Below are 13,172 nucleotides of genomic sequence, written 5' to 3' on the forward strand. Positions count from 1 at the left end.
TTGATGAAGTCGTCCTTTAACATACTCTACCATACAGATTGTTTAAGTTATATTGTATTAACACACTCTACCATACAGATTGGTCAAAATTACATTTTATTCATGAAAAACAAGTGACATAGTGCCGCTTTAACGGAAACTAATAACGAAAAATAGAATTGGAAAAATCTATCAATATTTCATACATGAGCGTAATATGTTGGGTGGATATGAAATCTTTTTCCTTCTGTATTCTTAGCTGTGCCGGTGTTAAACCCAGTTGTCCAAACATTTTGAAAATGACAGATCTACAAGCTCACAACTCATCACAATGCGATGTGTCGTAAGCTTGCAAGATCTGCTATTTTCACAATTTTTCTGAGCTTCTTTAATCTCGCCCCTGACTACCGCATATCTATCTACACAATGTAACTTTTTTTTTTGTTTAACCCACGAAGACCAATTCTACAAAATGCCTTGTAAATCAGTAATTCTCAACCTTTTTTGTGCGAAGGACCCCCAAAATGATACAGGCAGGCTCTATTAGGGCAATGGTAAAACTGATTAATCCGGGTTCAAATCCAGGGTAGAAGAGGAAAGTTCCATAGTGCAGCTTTAAGAATAAGCCTTAAAAAAAAGTAATAACAATGACAAAAATAAAACGGCAATCAGCTGGAGAGGAATGAGAATAGGGGAAAGCAAGGAGAAAAAGAATGAAATAAATCAGACACTAGAGAAAAAACAGAACATGCAGAGGAGAAGCAAAAAATGTAAGATACAGTATCTACATTATGCACACTTATAGCCTAATCCATGCAGATGGCATAATCGGAGAAAAGTTAGTTAGCTAAAACTAACGAAACAACAAAAGTTTTCGTTAAACTGAAACAAAAATAAAAGTGAGGCTTGAAAAATCATGACTAACCGAAACTGTATTGTGTGTTTACATAAAAAGAGCTAAAATCATATGGAGAATTTGTCCTTATGTTTGTCTTTGTCGATATTTCATACAAAATATTTTTCCCCAATATTTTTTAGCTGTGCCATGTTTTAAGCGCTGCTGTAAAAAATGGTCAGCGATCTTCAAAAATAGTGAAAGTAGCAGATCTACAAGCTCACAACACTCACATGTTGTGAGCTTGTAGATCGGCTACTTTCACTATTTTTCGGAGCAATTTTTCTCACCCCTGACTACCCCACATTAAAACAACAACAACAAAAAAACTAACTAAAACTAACTAATGAAAATTAAGAATAAGCCTTTAAAGAAAGAAAAAAACATGATAAAGAATGAATAGAAAATAAACTGAGATCGAAAAGAAGAAGTCAAAATCAACGTAAAAAGTAATGGAAACATGCAAAGCAATAATAACCTTGGTGAAGATGTCTGTGGCTGTGAACGTGAGGGCTGAGAGTGCAGCTCCTCCCTGCATCTGGCTCTTTATATAGACCAGAGGTGGACAGTGACTAAGTATTTTTTACTTTTGTACTTTTACTTGAGTACTGTTACTTAAGTACATTTTTGGAGTGTTTGTTTGTTTTTAGTTTTTTCACTCCACTACATTTCTAGGAAGTGACAATTGGGGCTTAAACTTGCAGACATAGATCATGAATTGACCACGCGTTGTAGATCGACTATTTTCACTATATTTGAAAATGTCAGTTTTTTGTTTTTCCTTTGGAATGTTCTACATTTCAATATACAGCAGCAAAGCAATGCACAAAAAAATAATAATAATAACTTCGTAATTTGTGCTTTTGAATAGTTGAGTGTTTACTTGAGTTTATAGGCTACTTTGTCCACCCCTGATAAAGACTTTGTGAGGACCAGCTTTAGAGATAGCAGATAGGAAGTGGAAACTAAATGTGTTCTCATATGCAGTCGTGGAATAAGTATACTCAGATGTTTTACCTACTGTAAGTTAAAGTAGCAATACACACACAAACACACACACACACACACACACACACACACACACACACACACACACACACACACACACACACACACATACTCGAGTAAAAGTACTAAAGTATTGGGATCAATATATACTTACCAAACCTATATATATATATACATATATATATATATATATATATATATATATATATATATATATATATATATATATATATCTTTTTTTTTTATATAGCAGATCAAATAGTGAGCTTGTAGATCAGCTATTTCTGAATATCCAAAGAATAAAGTAGTTCTTAAGTGGCTAAACTTTAGTTACTATTTACTTTGCATATATAAATTATTATATTATAAAACATACATTAACCACTTTAGCCCTATTTTATACGTAGGCTATTTGAAAATCCAATAAAGCCGATAAACAAGCTGATATACAAGTTGTGTGCTTGTAGATTTTTGTACTTTTACTTTTGATGCCAATACTTTGAGTACTTCTTCCACCACTGCTACAGAAACAGGAGATAGGATCCTGCCCTATGGGCCTCATGGCTCGGCAAGGCTTACTAACTTTACAGTACTTGAGTAAAAGGCAAGTACTTACTTCAAGTTACTTCCCAACAGTGCTGATTGCGTCAAAGGGCAGATTCAGGACCTTTGGCTGTTGGTGTCCATTTTGGGCAGCTGCCGTGCGTACATTATCTTATCTCAGTACTCTTACCCTCCTTGATTACATTCCAAACACCTCTACATTTAGACTGCTGCAACCCATATTGTCACTGTCAGGTGGAAACCATGTCCATTTATTTTCTTTTTTTCAAGTCATACATGGACAACTGGCGGCCCCCACCTTCACTTAATGAAGTAATCAAGTAGTCAATAATATATCAGAATATTAACATATTCTGATATATTATTGATTTCAGCTGTTACAATTCCAAACATGCAAACATCACCCGGTTTAATTCCTTCAGTCTATGTTATAGTTTAGTCTTTTTTATGTCCAATGTATTTGTATTTAAGTTCATAAACATAAGTATAGCTAAATGCATTTGAAATTTGAGTGTGAAAATATGGTGGCCCTCTCCATCATCAAAGCTGCCCAAAGCTGTTTTAAGTGAAACATGTGAAAAAAGAAGCTCACAAAAACACTTGTAAGATTGGCTTTTTTTTGTTTTTGTTGTCTATGTGTCTGGGTTTTATAAATATTAAACCAATGCAAAGAAAATGAACAAAACCCACTTGCAGCCAAGCATAAAATGACTTGTCTTAGTTCGACTGGATCTCTTCTCCACTAGTCCCTTTCTAGCATTTTAGTCTAGTTTTTATTTGCTGACGAAATCCTCAGTATATTTAGTCATAGTTTTAGTCATCATAGCATAGATTTTAATTGGTTTAATTTCTGCACTAACATTGAGTTATGAGATTTTGAAGCATACATGACAGTTTGACTTTTTGCACTCAAGGAGCTGTTGTATATTAGTTTAGTAAATATGTATTAATATATGTATGTCTCTATTTATACTCGTCATTAGATAGATGGAGCATTTTTTATATTCAGTTGAACCAGAAAAGATTTCAGAAAATCAGACTATTTGACAATTCATATTCTGTATGTCTGTCTGTCTGTCTGTCTGTCTGTCTGTCTGTCTGTCTGTCTGTCTGTCGGTCTGTCTGTCTGTCTGTCTGTCTGGCCGGCTGTGGACAGACAGTGTGCGTGCGTGCGTGCGTGCGTGCGTGTGCACATGCTCTCTCATCTTCTATCAGACACACAGTTCTCTAAATAGAACACACTTCAACTTGATGTTTTTAAAGTTGCACACCTACCATGATCTACAAGCTCACGATGTGTCGTGCTGTGGAGATTTGGTGAACCAGGGGCCTGTTCCTCAAAAGGTGAATTAGAGCTAAAGCCTGGCTTTACCACCTACAGTATCCTGGCTTAATTTAGCCAGGATTAGAGCTGAATCGGTTCCACAAAAGCTGAATTATCTTGAAGATTAGTTTAGCCAGTTCACCCTGGCTAAGTTTAGCCTTATCCGATTCCACAAAAGAGAATTGAAGCAAGCCTAGCTTAGTTACCATGGCAATTTAGCTGTGAAGTTAGCCTGGTCAGGAGCAGGCTAACAGCCAAACTTACTTAATCCAGTGTTCTTCAAGTTTTTCCACAGTTAATTCAACACATGTGTTTGAATATGGACTCATTTTAATGACCTTGCATTCAAATAAAATGAAATAAATACAATAAGATATAATCAAATTAATTATATTACTGAAATAGTGTGTGACCATGAATCATAATTGTTTCACAATGACTCATGTGATATGTCATTGTCACTCTGTTAACAGTTAATAGTTTGTTAATAGTTCATATTGTTATTAGATGTTTGATAATATCTTACAGATTTTTTTTTATATTATAAAAAATGTCTGACATTATATATATTATATATACATATATAGACATTATATATATATATATATATATATATATATATATATATATATATATTATTAGTATTAGTATTAGTAATTATTAGTTACAGGTTTAAAAGAGCCTCTTCACTGAATGTAAGTGAGTAGCATATTTTAAATTATCAATTTCTAGTCAATGGAGAAATATTTTTTTTATTTCTTGTCCACCTTTGGAGTTACCATGATGGCAAGGTAACTACACAACCCAAACCTCTACCAAAGTGGTCTTGCAAATGTGGGGTTATTGCGCGTCAACACCCCCCCCCCCCCCCCCCTCTCCGTGCTTCCCGTCGCACGTCCCGTCACGGCCCCCGTCTTTAAGAAAATTCCACACAAGTCAACAGAACAGGTGAGGACCTCTGTGGTGCAGGGGTTTACTGTAGATACAGGACTTGCAACCAAGAGGTTCCCGGTTCAAATCCAACCAGCACAGTTTTCAAACTTTTACCTGACTCTTGCACCGTTATCTGATCTTTCACTAAAGAGCGTGCAAGAGACCAGAGAAAGTATGAACCATGGTGGAGCAGTGGTTAAGACACAGGCCTTACATACAGAAGGTCCTGAGTTTCAATCCCGCAGGGACATCTTTCAAACTTTTACCTTGGGCTTTTACCTTTATCTAATCTTTTAGTGAATACCACGCAAGTTAACAGACTAATAAGAACCTCTGTGGTGCAGTGGTTTAGATACAGGGCTTGCAACCAGAAGGTTCCCGGTTCAAATTCAACCAGGACATTTTCCCAACTTTTATCTGACTCTTGTGGTTCGTATCTAATCTTTCAGTGAAAAGCCTGCAAGAGACCAGAGAAACTATGAACCATGGTGGAGCAGTGGATAGGATACAGGCCTTGCACACAGAAGGTTCTGAGTTCAAAACCAACATGGAATATTTTCCAACTTTTATGTGGCTGTTTCACCTTTATCTAACCTTTCAATAAACAACATGCAAGTGAACAGAATTAGGATGAATTACAGTGGTGCAGTGATTGAGATACAGGGCTTATAACCAGAAGGTTGCTGGTTGCTGGTTCCAACAAGGACATTTTTTGAACTTTTACCTGACTCCTGCACCTTTATCTAATCTTTTAGTAAACAACACGCAAGTGAAAAAATCGGTAAGAATCACTGTGGTGCAGTGGTTAAGATACAGGGCTTACAACCGGAAGGTTCCCAGTTCAAATCCAACTTGGACATTTTTCCAACTTTTACCTGACTCTTGCACCTTCAAATCCCACACATGCTGATTTGCCATTTCCAGGATTTGATTTCCAGGATTTGAGTCTTGAGTCCCAAGACCACCTAGGACATTTTCCCAACTTTTATCTGACTCTTGTGGTCTGTATCTAATCTTTCAGTGAAAAGCCTGCAAGAGACCAGAGAAACTCTGAACCATGGTGGAGCAGTGGATAGGATACAGGCCTTGCACACAGAAAGTTCTGAGTTCAAAACCAACAAGGAATATTTTCCAACTTTTACGTGGCTGTTTCACCTTTATCTAACCTTTCAATGAACAACATGCAAGTGAACGGAATTAGGATGAATTACAGTGGTGCAGTGATTGAGATGCAGGGCTTACAGTATAACCAGAAGGTTGCTGGTTCAAATCCAACAAGGACATTTTTTGAACTTTTACCTGACTCCTGCACCTTTATCTAATCTTTTAGTAAATAACACGCAAGTGAACAAAATCAGTAAGAATCACTGTGGTGCAGTGGTTAAGATACAGGGCTTACAACCGGAAGCTTCCCAGTTCAAATCCAACTTGGACATTTTTCCAACTTTTACCTGACTCTTGCATCTTCAAATCCCACACATGCTGATTTGCCATTTCCAGGATTTGATTTCCAGGATTTGAGTCTTGAGTCCCAAGACACAAGACCCAAAAGAGTCTTGAGTTGAACGAATTACTCCCACGTAGACATCAAATTTCTCTTTTGGGCCTTAAGTCCCAAGACTCAAGGCCCAAAAGATAAATTTGATGTCTCCGCGGGAGTAATTGGTTCGACTCAAGACCCAAAAGAAGGTGAACTGACTGTAATGATTCAAAATGTCATATATAGAATAGAAACCCCATTCAAAATTTAAAATGTTCATCCTAATATGGACATGTTTGCCTGAAAAGGGATCTTTGAAATGGTTCATTGTTTTAGAATAGTACTCGTTTAAAAGTTCAGAGATTGATAATGGAGGTCGATGGAAGATTTTGGGACCTCAAAAAAATACTTTCACCTAGAAACTCCATACACAGTTCAAAAATTCCACCTTAGTGTGGGCAATAGGCATGCATCCTTGAGATGTTTTACTTTGAAATGATTTGTAGTTTTTGAAATATTTAACTTTAAGCGCCCAATGCATTGTCATTGGCAATGGACATTTAAAGGGGAAAAAGTACAAACTTTGGCTTTTACCTTTATCTAATCTTTCATTGAAGACCACGCATGTGAACAGATTGAGTAAGAACCACTGTGGTGCAGTGGTTTAGATACAGGGCTTGTAACCAGAAGGTTCACAGTTCAAAACCACCTAGGACATTTTCCCAACTTTTATCTGACTCTTGTGGTCTGTATCTAATCTTTCAGTGAAAGTTCTGCAAGAGACCAGAGAAACTCTGAACCATGGTGGAGCAGTGGATAGGATACAGGCCTTGCACACAGAAGGTTCTGAGTTCAAAACCAACAAGGAATATTTTCCAACTTTTACGTGGCTGTTTCACCTTTATCTAACCTTTCAATGAACAACATGCAAGTGAACAGAATTAGGATGAATTACAGTGGTGCAGTGATTGAGATGCAGGGCTTATAACCAGAAAGTTGCTGGTTCAAATCCAACAAGGACATTTTTTGAACTTTTACCTGACTCCTGCACCTTTATCTAATCTTTTAGTAAACAACACGCAAGTGAACAAAATCGGTAAGAATCACTGTGGTGCAGTGTTTAAGATACAGGGCTTACAACCGGAGGGTTCCCAGTTCAAATCCATCTTGGACATTTTTCCAACTTTTACCTGACTCTTGCATCTTCAAATCCCACACATGCTAATTTGCCATTTCCAGGATTTGATTTCCAGGATTTGAGTCTTGAGTCCCAAGACTCAAGACCCAAAAGAGTCTTGAGTCGAACGAATTACTCCCGCGCAGACATCAAATTTCTCTTTTGGGCCTTAAGTCCCAAGACTCAAGGCCCAAAAGAGAAATTTGATGTCTCCGCGGGAGTAATTGGTTCGACTCAAGACCCAAAAGAAGGTGAACTGACTGTAATAATTTAAAATGTCATATATAGAATAGAAACCCCATTCAAACTTTAAAATGTTCATCCTAATATGGACATGTTTGCCTGAAAAGGGATCTTTGAAATGTTTCATTGTTTTAGAATAGTACTCCTTTAAAATTTCAGAGATTTATAATGGAGGTCGATGGAAGATTTTGGGACCTCAAAAAAATACTTTCACCTAGAAACTCCATTCACAGTTCAATTTTTTTTTTTTTTTTTACTTTGAAATGATTTGTAGTTTTTTAAATATTTAACTTTAAGCGCCCAATGCATTGTTATTGGCAATGGACATTTAAAGGGGAAAAAGTACAAACTTTGGCTTTTACCTTTATCTAATCTTTCATTGAAGACCACGCAAGTGAACAGATTGAGTAAGAACCAGCAAGTCCAGAGCTCGATGAATGTTAGGAGCTCTTTTAACTTTCGTTTCGGTAGTGTACATTTGTACTCGATGAATGTTAGGGACCAAAAAAAGTCACTACAAAGGGTACTACCAATCAACTCTAAATTGCCTGAAACGTACTCCTAACAGGTTTTTGGGGGGGACGATTTTGGCCTCCACGCTTAGTGATTTTTTCGGATTTAACTTTCGTTTCGGTAGTGACAAACTTTCGTTTCGGTACTGACACAATGGTGAAAAAATAAATGTACTAAGTCCAGAGCTCCTAACAGATACAGGGCTTGTAACCAGAAGGTTCACAGTTCAAAACCACCTAGGACATTTTTCCAACTTTTACCTGACTCTTGCACCTTTATCTATTCTTTCACTGAAGAATGTGCAAGAGACCTAAAAAAGTATTAACTAGAAAATGTGCTCCACGGAGCACAGGTCTCCGCCAGTACTGTTCCTGATTAACCCTGTCTTACCTCACTTCAAAAGATATAAATGATCTTTTGAAGTGACACACCTATTTATAGGGCTCTATTTCATCATGCGTCTCGCTAGCCAATCAATGCACACCCTTTCAACCTATTGGCACATGTCACGTGAAGCTTGACCAATGTTAGCTTGGTGGACACACGGAAGGACGAGAACGAAAACTCCTGGCGGAGACAACCATGGTGGAGCAGTGGTTAAGATACAGGCCTTGCACACAGATGGTCCTGAGTTCAAAACCAGCAAGGACATCTTTCCAACTTTTACCTGGGGCTTTTACCTTTATCTAATCTTTTAGTGAATACCACGCAAGTTAACAGAATATTAAGAACCTCTGTGGTGCAGTGGTTTAGATACAGGGCTTGCAACCAGAAGGTTCCCGGTTCAAATTCAACCAGGGGCCTGTTCCTCAAAAGGTGAATAGAGCTAAAGCTTGGCTTTACCACCTATCCTGATTTCATTTAGCCAGGATTAGGGCTGAATCGGTTCCACAAAAGCTGAATTATCTTGAAGATTAGTTTAGCCAGTTCACCCTGGCTAAGTTTAGCCTTATCCGATGACACGAAAGAGAATTGAAGCAAGCCTACCTTAGTTACCATGGCAATTTAGCTGTGAAGTTAGCCTGGTCAGGAGCAGGCTAACAGCCAAGCTTACTTAATCCAGTGCCTTGTTCTTCAAATTTTTCCACAGTTAATTCAACACATGTGTTTGAATATGGACTCAATTTAATGACCTTGCATTCAAATAAAATGAAATAAATACAATAAGATACAATCAATTTAATTATATTACTGAAATAGTGTGTGACCATGAATCATAATTGTTATAAAGTGTTATAAGTTGTTATGCATAATTATCAACCATTTATAACGAGTGTGATGCGAGCCTGCGAGCGCACGCAGGCACGCAAGCACACACACACACGGAAACGCACGCACTATGTATGAATGAATGGCAACAGAAGCTGTTGAACAGAACACATTTCCTTCGGGATTAATAAACTATATATATATATATATATCTAACAGTGCTTCTCAAAGTGGGGTCTGGGAACCTCCAGGGGTCAACTATTCAACTATTTAAAATTGCTGATCCGATCTTTTGAGCTTGCAGATCTGCTATTTAGAAAAAGAAAGAAAGAAGTTGAAAATGATGAATGTTTTTTAAACATCTTAACACCTCAATATTGTAAGGGAATCCATGGCATAAAATCTTTTCAGATGGGGGGCTGCGGCCAAATACATGTTCGTCTGGCGATCCTTGACATGAAATTGTTTGAGAACCACAGCTACAGTATATATTATGTGTGTGTGTGTGTGTGTGTGTGTGTGTGTGTGTGTGTGTGTGTGTGTGTGTGTGTGTGTGTGTGTGTGTGTGTGTGTGTGTGTGTGTGTGTGTGTCATTTGCGTATCTCGAGAATCACCCGAATGATCAAATTTTACCTCGGTGTGTATCATAAAAAAAAAATCTGAGGGAATGTGATTGTATCTATAAATGGACAAATCTCCATATATGGAGATCACTGATATCATCAATATGACATCATAGTACTGACATCAGGTAACTCTTAGTTTACCATACATGGGAGAACAATGGGCATCGGCTTCATTGATTGGCTAAACTTTCCATGATGTTTGTGTCGCTGTTCGCATATAAGTGTTCGCACGGACATTGAAACTGCATTCGGTTACAAAACAAGACTGTATTCATCCACTGTCATCCAGAGTGCTGCAGGAGTGTGAAATGTTTCACTGGACCGTTCATCTCAAAACACCAATTGGATTATATTTCTATCGTCGAGCTGCTGTTGCCGTGGACAACAAGTTGTACCTCTTTGGAGTAGACGACGACGGGGATCAGATCGATGTTTACGTCTTCAACACAGTGTCGTTACAATGGATGCAGTTGATCCCAGTGACAACTGGGGCTAGGGGCAGGGGCCACACAGCTGTCGTGATAGAAGATATTGTCTACATCTGGGGAGGGTATACTTCCTGCAACATGCTTCATGCATTCGATGTCGACACCCACAGATGGTTCAAACCAAAGGTTTCTGGGTCTGTTCCAGAGAGGAGGGGGTTCCACTCAGCCTGTGTCTTGGGGAAGGTCATGTATATCGTTGGAGGATACAATTGTACTACAGTATATGATGACATCTACAAGTTGGACACCACCACAATGGTCTGGTCTTTAATTAACACTTCACCACTTTTTTCACAACAGCATTCTGCCACCATCATCGGGACGAAGATGATTGTATTTGGGGGCCTATGGACTAACCCCACAACAACAGTATTTGACACAGAGACCAACTGCTGGCTGAGCACGCCTTCTGCAGAGCTTCGTGCAGAACGACGCTGTGGTCATTCAGCCTTTGCCTACAATGGAGAGCTGTACATATTTGGTGGCAGCTACTCTGGCCAGGACTTGAATGATCTGTGGAAGTTCAATCCAGAGACCTTATGCTGGAAGAAGGTAGAGCCCAAGGGAACAGGCCCGTGTTCAGGGATGTCTTGGATGTGCTGTTGCATGGTGGGAGATCGTATCATCCTCATTGGTCATGACTTGTACATCTTAGACTTGAGTCCCAGTCTCAAGACATTATGCAAGCTAGCAGTTATTCAGTACGATCTGGAGCAGTCAGAACTCCCACACAACATCAGGTGGGAACTGGCAGCCGTGTGTGATAACACAGAACTAAAATGGCCTTATATATATTTATCATTGCTTTACAGTGTTTGTCCAGTAACAGAGGTCTTGCTGTTTCAGAACACAGAAAAAGCATCTTGAGGTCAGGATACCACCTTTATACAATTAGGAGAGAGAATTCATACAGGACACAGGATAAATAAGTGAAATTGGAAGCAATGACACAAATAAATGAGCAGACAAAATTGGCGTTGGAACACTATACATTTAAAAGAGAGAGAGAGATTATTACATTTCTTTCGTATTAGTACATGCAGTGTGTGTAACACATATGTATGTATTATGCATATAATTGTATGCAGTGTGTATCTAATAAAAACATCTCCTTATTATTGTTATTTAAAACAAAAAATAAGGTTTTCCCATCCAGACAGACATATTATTGTCTGCCTTACAATAGGCAAAAGGTTCCAGGGGGTCCCCGGCAAAAGGTTCAAGGGGGTCCAGCAAAAGTAGTGAAAATAGCATAAAAATCAGTTTGACTGCTTTAAACCATATACTGTACATTGTGTATTCAACATGAGGAACTATTAGATAGATAGATAGATAGTTTTTTATTGTCATTCAACATATACATGATATATGCATAAATGAACGAAATTGTGTTCCACTGGCTGTATCTAAAAACTACTCTTAGTTAAAAGAAAGCTAAAAGTACAATACTAAAGATTAAAAACTAAAATACTAAAAAGAGACACCACTAATAATAAAATCACAATCAGTTCATGATGAGACAGAAATATTGCACACAGGAGTCTTCAGCAGCATACAAGGAAGAAGGTTGGGGGATATTGCATTTGTACGGGACTATTTAACTTTTTTTGAGTAGAGTTCACAACAGTGTTTTGTCGACTAAAACTATGACGAAAAATGATCGTCGACTACTTTTTTTCACTGACGAAAACGAAATAAAAACAAAATAAAAACTAAGCTACGATGACTAAAACTAGGCTACATATATTGACAATTTTGTCAACAAATAAAAACTAGACCAAAATGTTAGTGAGGGACGAGTGGAGAAGAGATCCAGTAGAACTAAAAAACAGTTAATTTTCGATTACAATCTTATGATATTTAGTCAACAAAAACTAAAACATTTCAGATGACTAAAATGACTAAAACAAATTTAATTTTTTTCCCCAAAAGTCTACGACTAAAACTAAATCAAAATGTGCTGTCAAGATCAGTACTGGTTCACAAGTCTGGTGGCTTAGGGGAAAAAAACTCTTGCAGAATCTGTCCGTTCTGCTCCCGATGCTGCGGTACCTTTTGGCCAGAGGGGAACAGGGTGAACAGTCCATGATGTGGGTGGGTATAGAGTCAGTCGTGATATTTTTGGCCCTTGACAAACTATGTAGCTTGTCTCATGTCTACTTATAGAAACACAGAGCACAAGCTGTAGCCTCTTAAAATACCAGCTGATAAGCTCCTTATATCTTAACACATGTCATGTAGCTCAGCCCGCAGGGGTGGGCACAAGCGGGCCTATTCAACCTCTGTAATTAGAGTACTGGAGAACGTGCTTTTAAAACATATGTAAGTATTCACAAGTACATGGTTTTAAAAATGACTTAAAGGAGTAGGGACCTAAAAAAAAAACACTTTCACCTAGAAACTCCATTCACAGTTCAAAAATTCCACCTTACTGTGGACATGCATCCTTGAGATGTTTTACTTTGAAATGATTTTTAGTTTTTGAAGTATTTAACTTTAAGCGCCCAATGCATTGTCAATGGCAATGGACATTTAAACTGGGGGAAAAGTAAAACCTTTGGCAGGCTACTAGTCCTACATACTTAGAACCTTATGGGGGTCATGCCTCGGACCTGTTTATTGCTACTTGCAGCTATATTTTTGCTTGTTTCTGCTGTTTCACAACCGACTTGAGGGCATTAATTCCAGACACAGTCACATATAAATTACAGGAAAAGAATGTAATTCAGCAGC

Source organism: Gymnoscopelus microlampas (assembly GCF_963454915.1).
Source record: "Gymnoscopelus microlampas genome assembly, chromosome: 16".
NCBI lineage: Eukaryota > Metazoa > Chordata > Actinopteri > Myctophiformes > Myctophidae > Gymnoscopelus > Gymnoscopelus microlampas.